We start from the raw sequence: 20,089 nt of genomic DNA, 5'->3' as shown, positions 1-20,089 counted from the left end.
TACACACTAAAATAAGGGAAATGAGTGCTGAGGCCTTACCAGTGGAGGGACAGGGTCAAGGGGTGTGGGATCTCAGGGAAGGATCCCCCCAATCCACAGGTGGAAAATGTACTAAAATATTGTACTCAAGTAAAAGTACCAATACTTTGATTATAATATTATAAGTACAAGTAAAAATACCTATCTGAAAAATTACTAAAGTTAAAGTAATAAGTAGTTCTGTAAAACGGGGGTGTCTCTCCCATGTAGTGAAAATAGGACAAGGGGTCATAAATCCAAAACTATTTTGTTTTTAATTAAAGAAACATCTATACACATGTAATAACAACATAACACATGTCACACATGTTATTTAAGACCCTTAGAAAGGTATAATGTGCAATTTTAGTTCGGACCATCCCATAACATGTTTTCAAACAATCAACTGAGAGTAAAAGTACCATACATTGTTAGTTCTGATGGCCATCCTTCTTTTCTTCACAAACAAACAACAGTTATAATGCAAATCAAGACCCATAGACTGTTAATTATATTAATATAAACATACCCTAATGTTCGCAGCCCAGACTAGCAGCTATCTTCTACACCTAAGTATGAGCTAATTAGATGTATGTGAATTAATTGAGCAGGTCTCCTACATACCTTGTCCTGGCAGGAGTAGGCAATTCATTTTCCCAAGGGGTCACATGAGAATCAGGGACTGTTGTGGACGGCCGAACTAATAGGCTAAACACAATTCTGCTCAATATGAATTTTATGTCAGGCGACACATTCTCAAACGTCTCTTTTTTTTACCTCTGGGCATATTAGCGCAGCAGAGTCCACCAAACACTCTCTAATAAACTCCCATTCAAAAAATGGCTTACTGTTTTGGCGATTTTGTGGTTTGTCACAAAGCTGATCCTGACTGCTGCATACTTGGATGCATTGTTGCTTTTGCAGCTTAACTAGCAAAGCTTCAGATGCCGGTGCACACTCTGCATCAGTCAAGTCATTTTTTAGGGATAACAGCTCATTTACGTCCGCTAACGTCTCCCACTCAGTCACATCCAGGTCCGTAAGCAGTTACGCACCAACCAAGCTAATACATCCATGGGTCCGACGGTGCAACCATAGACAGTGTATAATGGACCAATAGACCCCGTTGCTCTGGACGGAGACCAGTGAAGGCTATCAGAAGCACTTTTCCGGGGATGGCCAGCTTTACTGCGCAGCCTCCAACTGAGAGAGACAACGTAAATGTGACTTGAGCAACGTGTCTGAAAGTGTGAAGTCTTCTGGTAGCTGTGAGAGAGAAATCTCAATCATTCCCGATCTTACAGAGACGGAGAGTGTAGGTATATGTAAGGAGATAACGTAGGCACAGTCTAATTATTGCTAACTAAAATGCTAGTTAACATTAGTAATTAATCCTAAACAGCTCATGTAAATCGAAACTACCTGCAAGCTTATCCTGTACTATACGGTAATTCTTCTACTACGTGCCAAAGAAGTCCCATTCACCTTGTTCTGAATGTGAGCGATAGCCACGCCCCCTCATTTACATATACAAATTTGTAATAAATAGGAGAGTGAAATAAATAAATGTGGCATTAGGAAAATAAAAGTCTCTTGAAATAAATAAATGTGGCATTAGGAAAATAAAAGTCTCTTGAAATAAATAAATGTGGCATTAGGAAAATAAAAGTCTCTTGAAATAAATAAATGTGGACTTATGAAATGAAAGTCTCTTGAAATAAATAAATGCAGACTTATGAAATAAAAGTCTCTTGAAATAAATAAATGTGGACTTATGAAATAAGTCTCTTGAAATAAATAAATAAATGGGGACTTATGAAATAAAAGTCTCTTGAAATAAATAAATGTGGACTTATGAAATAAAGGTCTGTTGAAATAATTAAAATGGACTTATGAAATAAAAATCTCTTGAAATAAATCAATGTGGACTTAAGAAATAAACATCTCTTGAAATAAATAAATATGGACGTATGAAATAAAAGTACCATGAAATAATTAAATTTATTTATGTATTTATTGCCTCATTTATTTATTTCATAATGTATTTCAAAGGCATATTTAATTATTCATGTTTTTATGTATTTATTAATGTATTTATTAATTTATTTAATTGTGAATAAAACGTCATTCCATATGTATCATGTGGACACGCCGACAGTTTTGTTGTCATTACTTAGAATTCCTCATGGGGGAACAGAAACTACGCACTCTAGCTTTAAACATGCAAAGAAGCAATGAAATTATTATGGTTCCTTATCACTACTAGGGATGGGTGGATCGATACTGTGGTGGGTAGCTGCATCATTTACACATAATTTACGCATACAATGCTTTTGTATAATGTTTGTGCCAAAAAAACATGACTTGTGGGCTTCAAGATAAAGTAATATTGTGAAACCACTGTACGACAGTCTACATGAAACTTCATACACAATATTCAGGGTAACACTTTACAATAAGGGTACATTAATTAGCATTAGTTAATGCATTAATAAGCATTAACTAACCGTTATTAAGGGTTGAATAAATTGTCTAATAAACATTTATTAACAATGCTCATGTTAACTAAGGTATTAATTGATGCATTATTTACTATTAGTAGATGCCTTAACTGACTATTAATCACACTTAACTAAGGTGTCTATTTTACCATTAGTAAATGCAGTAATAAGCCCTCACTAACTATTAAAAACAGTTAATTAAGGTGTCTATTATATCATTAGTAAATGGAATAATAATCCTTGAATAACTGTTAATAACAGTTAAATAATGTGTCTATTTAACCATTAGTTAATGCAGTAACAAGCCTTGACTAACTCTTTATAACAGTTAACTAAGGTGTATATTTTAACATTAGGTAATATACTAAAAATCCTGAACTGGAAATAAAAGCTAACTAAAGTGTCTAAGTAAAGCCTTAGTTGATGTTGATGAAGGTATTTCCTAATATTACTAGGTGGTTGATAAAGATGTTTCATAGCATGTATGTCTTGAGGTTCACGGCCAAGCCCTGTCATTATGAGAAAACTTTTTTTATTGTTTATTTACGGGTCATGGTTGTCCACATACCTTTGTCCACTATATTTGTCCATCCTCCAACATATGACTTACTTTTGGTAGAGGGTGAGATCAGGGAAAAGACTCCATAGTCTCCATGCAGAGGTTTGCTTCTTCCTTTGTCTTCATATGGACATTAACCTATATAAATTATTGTGCATGCTATATAAGCATTACTTAGCCTTAAATGGTTACTTAATTAATGTGTAACAATACTGAATAAGCCTTAATAAACCATCAATAAACAGTTACTAATGCTCTTTGGTAGACTTATTGTAAAGTAGAGAACATATGCACCTTAACTAACACTTAATTAATGTGTAACAATACCGAATAAGCCTTAATAAACCATCAATAAACAGTTATTAATGCTCTTTGGTAGACTTATTGTAAAGTAGAGAACATATGCACCTTCACTAACATTTAATTAACGTGTAACAATACTGAATAAGCCTTAATAAACCATCACTACACAGTTATTAATGCTCTGGTAGACTTATTTTAAAGTTAAGAACATATACACCTTAACTAACACTTAATTAATGTGTAACAATACTGAATAAGCCTTAATAAACCATCAATAAACAGTTATTATTAATGCTCTTTGGTAGACTTATTGTAAAGTAGAGAACATATGCACCTTACCTAATACTTATTTAATGTGTAACAATACAGAATAAGCCTTACCTAACCATCAATAAACATTTATTAATGCTCTTTAGTAGACTTATTGTAAAGTTGAGAACATATACACCTTAACTAACACTTAATTAATGTGTAACAATACTGAATAAGCCTTAATGAACCATCAATAAACAGTTATTAATGCTCTTTGGTAGACTTATTGCAAAGCAGAGAACATATGCACCTTAACTGACACTTAATTAATGTGTAACACTACTGAATAAGCCTTAATAAACCATCAATAAACAGTTATTAATGCTCTGGTAGACTTATTGTAAAGTTGAGAACATATACACCTTAACTAACACTTAATTAATTTGTAACAATACTGAATAAGCCTTACCTAACCATCAATAAACAGTTATTAATGCTCTTTGGTAGACTTATTGTAAAGTAGAGAACATATGCACCTTAACTAATACTTAATTAATGTGTAACAATACAGAATAAGCCTTACCTAACCATCAATAAACATTTATCAATGCTCTTTAGTAGACTTATTGTAAAGTTGAGAACATATACACCTTAACTAACACTTAATTAATGTGTAACAATACTGAATAAGCCTTAATAAACCATCAATAAACAGTTATTAATGCTCTTTGGTAGACTTATTGTAAAGTAGAGAACATATGCACCTTAACTAACACTTAATAATGTGTAACAATACCGAATAAGCCTTAATAAACCATCAATAAACATTTATTAATGCTCTTTAGTAGACTTATTGTAAAGTTGAGAACATGTGCACCTTAACTAACACTTAATTAATTTGTAACAATACTGAATAAGCCTTACCTAACCATCAATAAACAGTTATTAATGCTCTTTGGTAGACTTATTGTAAAGTAGAGAACATATGCACCTTAAGTAACACTTAATTAACGTGTAACAATACCGAATAAGCCTTAATAAACCATCAATAAACAGTTATTAATGCTCTTTGAGCTGAAAAAAGGTAGATTTTATTCCTTTTTGATTTCTTTAGTTAATTTGAGTTGTTGTTGTTACCAGGCTAGTGGTTGAAAGGTAACTTTATTTCTATGGCACATTTCAGCAACAAGGCAATTCACAGTGCTTTACATCAAACTAAATTAAAGAGCAATTAAAAAGAGGTCAAAAGCTAATAGAGAATAAGATACAACAACAAGAGTAAAAGTTAAGAGTGCAGTTAATTAATAATAGATTTAATAGGTTGTATGGGAGGGGCTTTATGTTGTGTGGTGTGTCAAATGTTAATGTCTAAATAAATGACAATGTTCCAAGTAAATAGAAGAAATAGGATTGGAATTATTTTACCAACTGAAATAAAAAGAGGGAGAGAATTTCAGCTCTCTGTATCAGTAGACGGGGCTCTCTGAGATGATGAACGGTAGCCAACCCTAGCTGGTTTAAAAATCCTTCTCTTGTCTTCTGGTTTTCCATCCAGAGCTGTTAGAAAAAGAGCCCAACTCCTCCTCCCTGCTAGCAGAACACCATCAGTTCTTTCTTCCCTTCTCCGTCCCATTGGACCATTTTGAAACCACTTGTTAGCTTTCCTTTTGAACAGGTAACTACCGTAGCATGCACAGTTCAACAAGAGCGCCCCCCCCATACCAACAGTCCCATTCTGATGTGTAGAGACAAAGCTGTCAACGATACTGTATTACAGCTGAACAACAAAAGCATCGCTATCACATCTTTATTGGTCAACGTTGGACTTTATTCATCTCCAGGAATTGAAGATGACATTTGTTTGTGGTGCAAAGTTTTAAAACCTGCAGATTGTTTTGATCTATTTTCTCTTAAATATCCAGATTTCATGTATTCTTCAGGTGTTGACTGATTTGATGCAGCTCCTACGACAGCGGTGACACCTTCAGTGACGTCAAAGTCACCCGGCGTCCCGACTAACTCCTCTGCACAGGTAGCGTCACGTTAAAATATGAAAGTATCAGCAGATACAGCAGTCTAGCTCTGATCTCAAGGTGTTAATGATGCAGGAACATGGAGAAATGAAGATTATTTGATCATTTAGCAGGATTTCAGGATGGAGGAGGTGAGGAAGTGATGCAGCAGGAGGTGCTGGAGGAGAACTCTGCTGGTCAGTGATCATGTTTCCACGTTCATACCACAACTGGAGCTCTTACTGCGTTCATGCCTCCTGGGAATAACAGGGACCGTCTCCGTGGTTACGTTGTTTATCCGACTGCCAGCGTTCACATGGTCGGGATGCCTCTTCTTCTTCTTCTGCTATATTGGCGTTTGGCTTAACAACTTGTTGCGTGACTGCCACCAGCTGTTGGGCGTGTGTAAACATGGAGGCCACAATAACAAAGATTGTTGCTGATTTCTTATGCGAGCATCCTAACAGCACATGGACAGCTGTTAGTTTGTGTTATCTGCAGGACAACAAACAGGAAAGGACTCGTATCAGGTTTATAAATGGGCCTATTTATGAATCATTTGAAGATGTTATGTCTGTGTATGTTTCTTGGCGGAGGCGTTTGTCCACAATAAACAGTTTATTGTCATTGAAATATTTTCAGTGAACCAAAGTCGCCTCCATCAATCGTCAGCTGTCAACAACGTCACCACCTGGGAAACTCTGTTAGCTAAATCTAGCCCCAGTTTCCTCCTGATTCTCTGAATTATGACGTTTTCACTGGGAAAAATGGTTTTCCAATGTCCTTGAACATACGGTATATCAAAGATTTTCTGTCACATCACCAACAGTATGAAACACTCCTCACTTCCTGTCTCCTAAATGGGCGTTATGTCTAATTACTTAGCGAAAAGTCATTCCATTAGTGTTGTCAGGGCCTTGTGAACGTTAGCTTCTGTGTTGCCAGATCTGAGAGAGTTTGTTCCTCAGACAGAAACAGATATGGAAAACAGTACATTTTCTCCTGATGGGTCTGGAAAAATGCCATTTTAGTGTCAGACTGTTCTGGAGTTATGTGGTCTGTAAAGAATGGCTCCAATATTTATTTTGGTGAATATAGAGTGAAAGAATCTCATCTGTGTTCTCATTTTTAATTTTTTTTTATAGAGCACACAAGTGCTTTACAGGCAAAAAATTCAATGAAAGGACAGACACATTTCATAAAGTCACTTTAAAAACAAAGTGTAAAACCTAAAATAATAAATGACGGTTAAGAAAAGACAAATTAAAAGCTCTGGAAAAGAGAACAGCCTTATGTTAGTTGTAAATAATTCCAGTTGGCGCATGTCTTAGAAGGTGATTCCAGCAGTGGGCAACATAATGGCTCCAATCCACTCAGGACCTGCAGCTAGTTAGGCTAAAAGGCCCGGGACCCACTTCTAAACTGTCTTTGAGTGGATTTATGTGAACCACACATGTTCAACCCTTCACTTTCTCTCTCGCTCTCAGATTATCCTGGGGCTGGCCAATACATTTTTGGTGACTTGGAACTCTTGAGCTGTGTCTTCTTCTTTCTCCTCCTAAACATACAGACAGGGGCGCCGCCAGGAATTTTGGGCCCCATGACAACAAATCCAATTGGGCCCCCTCTGCGCAGCTTTTGTCACCACATCTCTAGGACCTAACTGTCCCATCAAAAGCTTTACAGAACTCTAATTAAAGGCTTGCAACTGTCTTGCTGCTTGTAGTTCAATACTAGTACTAGCACAATATTTACGGATGGTGATTTGTACATGCATGTAAGCAGGGATTAAATTGTAATTAGTTATGTGGAGGGGCTCTCCCTAGGGGGGTCCGGGGGTATGCACCCCCGGGATAAAAATTTAAAAATAAACCGTTAAATGGCACTTTCTGGAGAGCTTTGTGCAAAGAAATGGAGAAATTGAGTCTTACATGATATGTGCAAAACTGCAAGGTTAAGAGCCTATACTCTGCATTGTTGTAGTATCAACAGGTATTAGGACATTTAGCATTTACATTACTGTTAATCAGTCATCACTTGATTACATATTATATTACCTTGTTATGATATAAGAAGTGCCCATACAATGTGCCAAACATAATGTGCTACATGAAGAGACAGAGACAGTAGCAACAGCTGAGAAGATTTGGGTCAGTGGTCACCAGGTCCACTTCACACAAACTTCCTTCTCCCATTCTCTCTTTACTACTACAATACACACACACACACAAACACACACACACACACACACACGGCACCAAATGAGGCTCTCCGATGCTCGGATGCGAGCCGCTGGAGGAGATGCGACAGCGAGGACCCGGTTCCACGGCTTGGTCAGCGACATGAACTCGTAGCGGCCGGTGGAGCTCCCGAGCACCGGGTTTCCACCGCTGTGAGCGGGGTTTTTAGCTTTAGGAGAAGGACTTTTATCTGTTAATCCTACCGACGGAGACACTAAAGGGACACTAACGGGGTTTTTAGCTTTAGGAGAAGGACTTTTATCTGTTAATCCTACCGACGGAGACACTAAAGGGACACTAACGGGGTTTTTAGCTTTAGGAGAAGGACTTTTATCTGTTAGTCCTACCGACGGAGACACTAAAGGGACACTAACGGGGTTTTTAGCTTTAGGAGAAGGACTTTTATCTGTTAATCCTACCGACGGAGACACTAAAGGGACACTAACGGGGTTTTAGCTTTAGGAGAAGGACTTTTATCTGTTAGTCCTACCGACGGAGACACTAAAGGGACACTAACGGGGTTTTTAGCTTTAGGAGAAGGACTTTTATCTGTTAATCCTACCGACGGAGACACTAAAGGGACACTAACGGGGTTTTTAGCTTTAGGAGAAGGACTTTTATCTGTTAATCCTACCGACGGAGACCCTTTGGCGTTGTGTAGTTGATCCGCGGTGGTGAATTGTCTGCAGTTCTGGGCAGGTTGTTGCCATGTTCTGATTGTTGTCATCTCAGCTCCGCCGAGACAAATAGACATGCCATTTCAAACATCTTTCATTTATTGTCAGAAATATCATGTTTTCAAAAGTATCACTTTCATCATATTTTTTGTGACATATTTAGACTGCAAGCAGGCACATCCGGACACGAGTAGGCTTATGTGCTGGGGCTAAGCCCCAGAGAGCCCCGGCCCAATTTAACCCCTGCCTGCAAGTCTAGTATGTAGTTCACTATTTGATGCAAGATTGCCATATACTAATAAATAGCACTAACATTACAGAACATTGACCCAAATTACCTTGTTCTGTATCACCACCACTTGATTACATACATTAGATACGATAGATTTTTTTGTGTGTGTGTGTGTGTGTGTGTGTGTGTGTGTGTGTGTGTGCAAGCTTCTCAAATAAATTGCCCATCATGATGGTAATAATAAAGTCTGTATCTATAGATGTCATTCCATAATTCAATCTAAATGAACGTATCAAACTGGCTTATTTTAATATTGTCTGTATCTTACATGCAGGCTCAGGTAAGCTACTCACTGTTTCCAACTGTCCAGCATCCAGTACAGACAGTAGGTTTTTATTTTATTTTTTATTTTATTTCATAATGATCATGTGATAAAATAATTGTTATTAATGTGTTTGAATTTTTGTCATTAACAAATATTTAATTTTCTTTTTTTGTAATGGTGAAAAGATCAAGAGAGACAGAGAAATCCCCACAGACTCCCTGCAGTGATGCTAACTGGCTAATGTCATTGAACACAATGTTGCTCACCTTCTTCACTGGGACAGGGAGGGGCTCAGTTAGGGGGAGACTGGGCTGCTGCTGACCAATCTGTTGTTAAGTCTGCTAAAGGGGCAGGGACAAGGATTTAATATGAATATCTTGCTAAACGTTTCCCTGCACTGATTAAATGGTGATTAAATGTAGGCTAGCACTAGTCTGTAGCTAGCTAGCTTATTTCACTATGGACAGGTTAATACCACTCACAGACTACTACCCACCTTTCTTCCTTTGTCTTTCCTCTCTCTCTATTTTCTCTCTTTCCTTTTTTGAAAACCTGATTTTGATTTAACGTTACTTGGCAACATTGTGGTCACTGTAGTTCTGGCGCATCTACTGACTGCAACTAAACACCGTCACTGAGTGCGCTAAGGCAGGACCAAACCATTTCATGCAGATACAGGGGGGTGGTCGGTCAATATGGATGTTTACTTTTTGGTCACTGGGGATATTTAACTTTTACTGCCAAAAACAAGTAAAAACAAAGAGATCATCAATTTTACTATTATATTTGAAATATATATACTGAATGATGATGGTTTAATAATTTTATATTAGTTTTTACCTATTTTTTGGGGCCCCTGTCAGTCATGGGCCCTTGGAATTGTCCTAACTTTTCCCCCCTATACGGCGCCCCTGGCTGTAGCTACACACAGCAACACAGTAACCATAGCAACGGTACCTGTCTGTGCGCGTGACAAGCGCCGTCCTCCCACCGGGTGATTCCTCCGCAGCTGTGACGTGAAACCAACCGGACAAAGAGCCGAAAAACGGCGTTTCACCTCTCTGAAAGAAGAAGACATCTTCCCACCTGTCAGGGTCAAGATACTACAACACTTCCGGCCTCGTTTTCACAATAAGAGTCTGGAGCAGACTCGCAGACTCGCTTTCACAATAAGAGTCCGGAGAAGAGCGGCAGACTCGCTTTCACAATAAGAGTCTGGAGAAGAGCGGCAGACTCGCTTTCACAATAAGAGTCTGGAGAAGAGCGGCAGACTCGCTTTCACAATAAGAGTCTGGAGTAGAGCAGCAGCCTCGCTTTCACAATAAGAGTCTGGAGAAGAGCAGCAGACTCGCTTTCACAATAAGAGTCTGGAGAAGAGCAGCAGACTCGCTTTCACAATAAGAGTCTGGAGAAGAGCGTCAGACTCGCTTTCACAATAAGAGTCTGGAGAAGAGCGTCAGACTCGCTTTCTCAATAAGAGTCTGGATAAGAGCAGCAGACTCGCTTTTCACAATAAGAGTCTGGAGAAGAGCGGCAGCCTCGCTTTCACAATAAGAGTCTGGAGAAGAGCAACAGAAAAAAATATGGAAATATGGACATTTGCTGCTTTTCTCTGTTTATATCATATTAAATCAGTGGTGCAGTGTACCCCCTGATTTACCAAACAACAGCCTTGCAACTGAAAAACTAGGGCTGTCAATCGATTAAAAAAAATTAACTAATTAATTGCACAATTTGCTGTAATTAATCACGATTAATCGCTTTTTAAATTGAGACTGAAGCTTGTAATAATGGATATTTAAATGCTAAATCACTTAACTTTGCAAATATGAAGAATGAAGGTTTAATATCTTTCAGAACAACAGCAGCAACAATTTGGCTTAGTCCTGCTGAAGGCTGCTGGAAATGGCTAGAAACTGTCACCGTCCCCGGCTGCTGTCGCCTGCTCTCGTCTACTTTACAGGCGAGGAGCAGTTCATCTCCAACGAGCCGAGAGTTCAGTTCATCTCCAACGAGCCGAGAGTTCAGTTCATCTCCAACGAGCCGAGAGTTCAGTTCATCTCCAACGAGCCGAGAGTTCAGTTCATCTCCAACGAGCCGAGAGTTCAGTCGGTGACGGGGGCAGTCGGGACTCACCTGGAAATGGTGAGCAGGATGAGGTGACTAGAGTCTCTCAAAATCTGACGGAAATCTTTTAAACTGACCTTTGTTGAGCTGAAATGAAGACAGATTCAGCAACTGCACGGCCTATTTCTCGCTTAAAATGTTTTCAGAAACATGTTTCAGTGAACTATTTTAGTACAATATGAGATCGTATTCTGAACGGCCGCCATGACAGTCTGGCTCTCAATATCCGGAGAAAACAAACCCATGTGACGCGTTTGTCCAATCAGCTGCCGGTTTTCATTACTTGGGCAACAATACAGAGTAGCGCCGCCTGCTGTTATGTAGACGTATTACGTTTCTCAGCCGCCACATGAAGTAAACAAACACAGCTGCGTTCATTTCGTTAATTTTTTTTTACGGTTAAATATTAAAACTTAACGCAAAAAATTAGCAAAAAAATTAACGCGTTAATTTTGACAGCCCTATGAAAACATTTAAATACTGATGAAAAAAGGCAATAAATACGTTTTAAAAAACATAAAAACTTGGAAAAAAGTCGGTAGAAAGGAGGAAGTAAGTCAAGAATTGGTGAAAAACAGTATCAGAAACTGACCCCAGTTGGAGTAATTATGGTTTCCATTAAAGTCAGTGTGTGTATTTGTGTGTTATTGTGTGTACAATGTGTGTGTCATGCTCTGAGCAGACCTAGATTTCATGTCTGTTCTTGTACACAGCGTTCACTTATCATTTGTAGAGCGCCATCTATTGGTCATAACTAGTATTGAAATGTAGGCTACGTTTGGGTGAGTTAACCGCTTACTTCCTGTTTATCGGGCAGACACACGAGAGAAGTCAACGTGAAAGGTTGTTCGGTTTTGCTGTCTCGGGACAAGTTGGCTTTTTCACTTGCTTAATAGTTATTTCTTACCCACACGAAGGCAATGCCCTTTTACGGCATAAATAAAGGAAAGGAGAAAAGGAATGAAGATTTCTTGCATCACCGTCCTTTGTTGGTCCTAACCTGGTGGTTGTAAACTTGCTGGATAACTCAGTAGCTCTACACTCAGTGAGGCCAGTATAGTGTGTATTTCCACTGACTGCAGAACGACTGCGTCCCAACTCCGTGGTCCGCCGCCCTCCACAGCAGATACGTGAGAGCTTCTATTGTTGCCGAGCAGCTGGAGAGCTCCGCAGCAATTCAGCACATGGCAGATTATGCGGCACAGGAAGTCGAGCACAGAAACAAAATAAAATATCTGGTTAATTTTCAAAATAAAATACACCGTGCTCACGGCGGATCATATTTCCCTGCACTACACCTTGAAAACACAGCACAGAGCCGTTTCCCTCTACTCCTCTGGATGGAAACTAACTGTTGTTGGTTTTGTGGTTCTATTCTCGTGAATTCGCGAGATCTCGTGAGGTCCTCGTGAGATCTCGTTGGGCAACACAGTCTCACTCCCTACTCGTCAAATGTATGACGCATGGTCAAGGACCCTGGCGTCAAGTTTCCAACGAAATAGGGGTACCCTTGACGTTATTTTTCGACGAGGGGGGTCCGTCAGATAGACATTCATGTTATTCCCTCACCGTCGGATATCGACGAAAGAAAAAAACACGCCCCCCGCCCCTTAACTCGAAATCTGTGACAGTTATTATTGGTATTTTTAGCCCAATAACCGCTGTTTTAATCAACATTATTCACGAGATAGTATCATGGTTTATATGTATTTCTTTTTATGTTATTATTTCGGTATATTTCGGCCAGGGAAGCTGGATTGCTTTTTTGTTGATTTATATTTTTTAAACTATAATGCTACATCTATCAACATTTATTTAGATGTTATCATTGTATTCATTTCTTTACTTTAATAATATTATTTTGGTCTTATTACCGGTGAAATATTACAGTATTTGCTGTAATATAGAACATTACGATATGATCCGAGCAGGAAGCATTCAAAGCCGATAGGCCTATCCCACAATGCAATGTGGCCATTCATTTCAAAGAATCAGGCAGCGATCAGCTGGTCTTTAACGCCAGGATCGCTTCAATATACATATATACAGTCAGTGGTCAGTATCACTTCAATATACATATATACAGTCAGTGGTCAGTATCACTTCAATATACATATATACAGTCAGTGGTCCGTATCACTTCAATATACATATATACAGTCAGTGGTCAGTATCACTTCAATATACATATATACAGTCAGTGGTCAGTATCACTTCAATATACATATATACAGTCAGTGGTCAGTATCACTTCAATATACATATATACAGTCAGTGGTCATGGCCGCAACAAATCCGGACCTGGTGGGTACTGACGGACGGCGGAGCAGCGGAGCCGGTCTGCAGCCGTTCTGCATTCAGTGGAAATCCGGAGTGAGCCAGCGAGAAAAACTAGAAAGACTTGCAAAAAAGGAAGGAAGACTAACTTTGAAAAAGTGACAAAAACCTTGTAAAAGGCAGAATTATTTTTTGAAAAAAAGCGAAAACTTCAACAAACTTAGAGAAAAAAAGAAGAAAGTACAAAAAAGGAATGAAGGAAGGAAAAGGGCGAAAATAGTGATAAAAAGTGACAAAAACTTGGTGTCCCCTGCAGTCCTCAAAGTACCCCTTGGGGAACACTGGTCTATTGTAGTGGCTATACTGTACTGTATATACATATATTGGACAGAATCTTCCTTTGGGGGGGGGGGCATATCGTAGTAGGGGTCTGGGTGTCCTCCCCCAGGGAAGTTTTGAGCATCAAAGACTTAATTTACTGTATTCTGACACTTTTATGCACCAATTTACGGTGGAAAAAACTTTATTTAGCCTATTTGAAGAAGAAAAACACAGATGACAATTAAAAATATATCAAAATTATAGTTGAAAGTATGTTGTTGCGTGTCATTGGGCATTTTTAACTGGGTATATGGAAATCCTTTTTCTTTCTTAGTGGGTATACTGGGTATACCTGTGTATCACGTAGACTACACCACTGTGTTAATCTAAATATCTTTGAGTTTCAGACAAATCAAGACATTTACAGACTTCACCTGATGGATATTTTCTCATATTTTCTGACATCTTATAGACCAAACGGTTAATGGATCACTCTAGAAAATAATCCTTAGAAATAAAATAATGGTTAGTTACAGCCCTAGAACTTAATGAATCAGGACTTTTTCTCCAAGTCCAGCCTCAGTTGTTGCCTCTCATGTTCTGAACATTGGAGTCACAGAGCTAAGAATATATATTTTAAGATAAACTCCTAATCATGTTCACTATACACATCATCACTATTCATCTGCCTGCTGCATAGATTATGTTTTACCCATCATGCACTCAACCATTCAGACTCTTTTCTCTCATGTTAAACTACTATTTAGTTAATATTTGTTTCTGTATTCATTGTTTATTTCATAATAATGTTTAATATATGTGTTTGTGTACACTATGTATGCCCCAACCACCGAGGTAGATTCCTCGTCAGTGTAACTTCCAGTGGGAGGAATTTAGAGGAAAGGCCAGATGGTGAAGTCAGCCTTCAGCTGGTAGTTTGTTACTTTGGACAGCAGGTGGTGCTGTTACATCAACAACATACACACACACACACACACACACACACACACACACACACACACACACACACACACACACACACGTACACACACTTTTAGATAAACTCAGCTGATTTCCTGTAAATGAAGAGGGGGAGGAGCAGATCTGGTACATGAGAACAGGAAGTTGAGACTCCATTTCAGTTCAGTTCATTCTTTGTCCCAAAGCGCAATTTGTATTCAGCAGGAATATGAAGAATATACAAAACAAACCACACAACAGTTAACAGAAGTGTGAAGAGAACAGGAAGAGGAAACTGAAGGCTGAGGCAGGGTGAGAGGTAATCCAACATTTATTATTTTACTGTCAAAGTCTCTGAGTCTGTTTTTTCCCCTGTGGACTGGAGAGGAAAGAAATGTTAGAATGAACTCAACAGTTTGATTCATCTGGACACAAAGAGCTGATTGGCTGAATAATAAATATATAATAATACACATTAAACCTGCTGTAGACCCAGAAAACAGATTTAAAGATAACTGACCAAGTTGTGGATGGTTTTACTAACTGTATACTGTGTGTGTGTGTGTGTGTGTGTGTGTGTGTGTGTGTGTGTGTGTGTGTGTGTGTGTGTGTGTGTGTGTGTGTGTGTGTGTGTGTGTGTGTGTGTGTGTGGTCTTGCATGTGACTCTTGTTCAAACTTGTTTCCTCTAAATGTTGTGAGCTCCCAGTCAGTGTTCCTGTTTTACCTCTCAGACTGACTGACTTTGGAGGAAGAGGAAGACGGACCATAGTCTGTAAATTAAGCTCATATTTTCCCAAAACCTTATTTTTTTTTTAAGAATATTTTTTTTGGGGCATTTTAGGCCTTTAATGTGACAGGACAGATGAAGACATGAGAGGGGAGAGAGGGGGAATGACATGCAGCAAAGGGCAGCAGGTCAGAGTCGAACCCTGGCCCGCTGCGTGAGGAGTAAACCTCTATATATGGGTGCCCTCTCTACCAACTGAGCTATCTGGGCACCCAAACCTTCTTTTTTATTAATCCAGTTACATCCTACAAGCCTCATTCTGCCTCTAATTTAACTTTACAAGAAGCAACATTTTAGAATGCAAACAAAAAAAGCAAACACAACAATAGGTATATTTCTATTTCCTTTCATGGCAGTATCTAAATCTACAACGATTTTAGCAGTAACTTGTCTGTCAAAGATCCATTAGTCATAACTGGCTAAACTGCATCCGATGTGTGGATGGACTTCACAGTAGTACTAACAATATGCTCACGCCACAATAAAGTGTACTAAATACTTCACTTGCAAAATGACAATTTGTGTATCATGTTACTCATTAAGTGTTGCGTGGAATTAGTGAAGAAAACCTTTTTTTCTTGCATGCCACTTTAAATGGCAGCATAATCTGAGCATGGCGTCAGGGTTATGGTCCTGCAAGCAAATAATATTATTTCACATGCGCCAGATATTAGTCTTCACGCAGCAATTAAAAAATCAAGTTGTACAGGTGACTGCGAGCAACAAACAAGACCTAGGGAGAGGTGAAGAATGGCTCCTGCATGTATCAAACTAAGCAGCAAGGATACGGACAGATAACACACATGAGAGTGTCTGCTTTGGGAGCACTGGAGGAAATACACTCTCACTGGTCACTATGCTTTCAAAGTGGATTTCTGCTGTGCTAATGAAATGGAGTTTTGACAACTTTTGGCACTGGCCCTTTTGTGATTAGTCACTTTCTCACCCACATGGAGCTCGTTAGTCTGCTTATTTTTTATAACCTTTATCCAGGTAAGTTAATTGAGAACAACTTCTCTTTGCCTCTCCCTGTTTATTTTCACCGTGTAGTATTAATAGTTTGAGTACTTCTTCCACTGCGTCACTGAGTCCGTTTAACGATAAAGTTTGTTCATCACATTTTATACATGTTGGAACTCGGCGTGGAAAGGTTCCTCTGTTGCATTCACGGGACAAAGGAAGAACAGACACTGACAACAACAACCACAGTTACACAGAGAGAAGAAACCAAGCTCTTATTGTGAAAATCTGCTTCCTGACAGGTGGAGCTGTGACTCATCAGAAAAACCAACTCACCTGAGTTGTTCTCTGTCAACTCTTTGGACTGTTTGAAGAAACTGTAAGTTGCTGTTTGATACTTTAACACCAAGTCTGTCTTTCATCTCTTCAGGGTTAGTTTCTGTCTCTGTAAAGTTAAATATAATGTTTCTACTTCACTTCTTATTTCCTGAGGAAGTGTTAAGGACTCTTGTGTTGAAGATCAGAAAGCTGTCTGCAGCAGTTAGTGTCGGTCGGTCTATTCACTGACAGGACTGATGTGGAGACAACATGACTCTTTATTCTCTAACTAAATCAATGAATATGTAACTGTGAGCTGGTGTGATGGTCCTCTATGGATCAGTGTCTCTGTGTTGTGAATATTACGCTGCATCTACATATGAAGAAACCAGACTGAATCAGGAAAAGAGCGTCGACATCACGGACAGAGACACAAACAGCCCACAGACACTGATCAGGAGATCTGCTTTTTATTAAATTTGTTTTACTGTTAGTTGGGCAAGATATATAAACTCAATATAGTTTTGCAATATATCGGAAGTGTCTTAATAAGTATGGGTAATATTTAGTTATTTTGTGGGCGCTTCGTCCCATCTGTTGGCTGTGTGGTTTAGTTGTGTTGATTTAGAGCTTTAAACACTGTAATGATCATATTTCATTATTGTCCAACCAGTAGAACATGTCCTGTTCTGTAGACATGGTCCTTATTTATATATTTTATACTGTCAACCAGTAGAACATGTCCTGTTCTGTAGACATGGTCCTTATTTATATATTTTATACTGTCCAACCAGTAGAACATGTCCTGTCCTGTAGACATGGTCCTTATTTATATATTTTATACTGTCCAACCAGTAGAACATGTCTGTCCTGTAGACATGGTCCTTATTTATATATTTTATACTGTCCAACCAGTAGAACATGTCCTGTCCTGTAGACATGGTCCTTATTTATATATTTTATACTGTCCAACCAGTAGAACATGTCCTGTTCTGTAGACATGGTCCTTATTTATATATTTTATACTGTCCAACCAGTAGAACATGTCCTGTCCTGTAGACATGGTCCTTATTTATATATTTTATACTGTCCAACCAGTAGAACATGTCCTGTTCTGTAGACATGGTCCTTATTTATATATTTATACTGTCAACCCAATAAGCTCTGAAAAACGGAACATGTAGAACTAAACTAAAGCATAAACAAATGTAAATTTGAAATTTGAAATGTTTTGACGGACTATGATTATTAACGAGTTGTTGAGCCCTCGTACACATCCTTTGATCACAGACATTCCTGTGTGGGCGTGCCTGAGGCGGGGATGATCCCGTCTCCTGTTTACCGCTCGGTGTCCTTGCAGACAAAAAGAAAGATTACACCCAGTTTGTCTGTTCCTTTGTATGTTTGAAGAGACAGGGAAATATTAACTGCAGCTAAAGTTTCACATACATAATTACTTTGTCACTTCCCTGTATTCTGTTGTCAGAATGTGTGGTTGTGTTATTCCTGCAGAGCACAGAATGTATACTATAGCATCATATACTAAAGCCTCATATCTATACTATAGCATAATATCTATACTATAGCATAATATCTACACTGTAGCATCAGTAACTAACAGTAGCAGAGTCCAGTAGAAGAAGCCGTCACTACAGGATGAACTATAAACTAACTAGAACCAGAACCCTGCTAATAGATAATAGTAGTAAAAGTTAAGTAAAGCGTTAGTTCATAGCTGTAACAGATAAACTAACTAGAACCAGAACCCTGCTAATAGATAATAGTAGTAAAGTTAAGTAAAAAACGTTAGTTCATAGCTGTAACAAGAAGAGATGTTTCATTTGATCATAGCTGAAAATACCGTTTATCTTTTATGATTAAAATAGAGTAAAGTGTAAACATGTTTTAATGTGTGAATGTGTTTGGTGGAGCTCTGCTTGTAGTTCCTGCTGATGTCCACCAGAGAGCGCCATGACGTCACTCACCAGCTCAGAGATGAAAACAAACTAGACTTTGGCTTAGTTTTATTCTTTATTTAGGTATTTGTCTCTAAAATAAAAAATGACAACATTACCAATGATCAGTAACATTATAAATGTTTGTTAACCGTTTAAAATAACTTTTAACTGAAGTTTAATTTCCGTTTATCACTGCTGGTTGTTATAAAGTGTTACTGCTCCTCTCAGTTTTTCTGGTTCTTCAGGATTCTTCCTGTCTCCTCCTATGTACTCCTCCTCCTCATTCTCCTCTTCCTCCTGATCAAGCTGAAACAGGTTTGTTGTTTCTCTGTCGACACAAAGGTTTCAGTGGACACACACGATAAGATGTCTCGGTGTCCCAGAGGTCTTCCAGGCCGAGCTGCAGCGTGAGAAACCCTCAATCAGAGCAGTCAAGTACGTAAGTCTTTCAATTTTTTCATTTTCATATTGTGTTGAGTTCAGGGAGCAGAGAGTCTGTCTGTTTTCTCTCACGTTAGTTATCTGCTCAGTCAGCTGCTGTAACTTTACACTGTGCTATTAGTACTTTTACTGCGGTAACATGTGTGAATACTTGCTTTAATCTCAGAAGGAAAAGCTTGTACTTCTTCTTGTCCTCCATTTATCTGACAGCATGCTACTCTGCACATTCTGAGTTTACACACAAAGTCTTAATCAGCAGTAAAACATGATGTAATGTTCCAGAGAATCTCTCTCTGCTACTTCTACATCAAGTACATTTACTAACAGAGCAGGATGTTGGACTGAGTATTCTCACCGTGTAGTTTAATAGTTTCACTGCGTCACTGAGTCTGTTTAATCATAAAGTTTGTTCGTCACATTTTAAACATATAATAATAATTTAACATAACCTATACACAGCCCATTACATAGATGAATGAATAATAAAATAATGTTTAGTTACAGCCCTAGAACTGAATGAATCAGGACTTTTCTCCAAGTCCAGCCTCAGTTGTTGCCTCTCATGTTCTGAACATTGGAGTCACAGAGCTAAGAATATATATTTTTAAGATAAACTCTAATCATGTTCACTATACACATCATCACTATTCATCTGCCCGCTGCACATAGACTATATTATGTTTTACCCATCATGCACTCATACATTCAGCCTCTTTTCTCTCATGTTAAACAACTATTTAGTTTATCTTTGTTTCTGTATTTGTGTTTATTTCATAATAATGTTTAATATATGTGTTTGTGTACAGTATGTATGTACCAA

At 38.4% G+C, this 20,089-nt stretch overlaps 2 protein-coding genes and 1 long non-coding RNA gene across 9 annotated transcripts in view; 2 read left to right on the top strand and 1 right to left on the bottom strand.

Annotated features, from left to right (window-relative positions):
* Positions 1 to 20,089, top strand: part of LOC114548890 (uncharacterized) — a 590,132-nt gene that overhangs the window by 306,021 nt on the left and 264,022 nt on the right.
* The window catches only part of LOC114548895 (NACHT, LRR and PYD domains-containing protein 3-like), an 802,603-nt gene that overhangs the window by 633,507 nt on the left and 149,007 nt on the right, over positions 1 to 20,089 (bottom strand). The gene's annotated exons all lie outside the window — the stretch shown is intronic.
* The window catches only part of LOC114548918 (uncharacterized), a 49,909-nt gene continuing 44,794 nt past the window's right edge, over positions 14,975 to 20,089 (top strand). Inside the window, exons 1-2 of one of the 2 annotated variants that reach the window (XR_003691460.1) lie at positions 14,975 to 15,116; positions 16,855 to 16,931. This is a non-coding gene — a long non-coding RNA (uncharacterized LOC114548918). Of the gene's footprint in view, positions 15,124 to 16,854; positions 16,932 to 20,089 lie in introns of both variants that reach the window. The other variant, XR_003691461.1, reaches the window with a different exon arrangement.

Source organism: Perca flavescens, chromosome 22, assembly GCF_004354835.1.
Source record: "Perca flavescens isolate YP-PL-M2 chromosome 22, PFLA_1.0, whole genome shotgun sequence".
Classification (NCBI taxonomy): Eukaryota; Metazoa; Chordata; class Actinopteri; order Perciformes; family Percidae; genus Perca; species Perca flavescens.
Note: the sequence above shows the minus strand (reverse complement) of the source record. Positions and strands in the feature narration are given on the sequence as shown.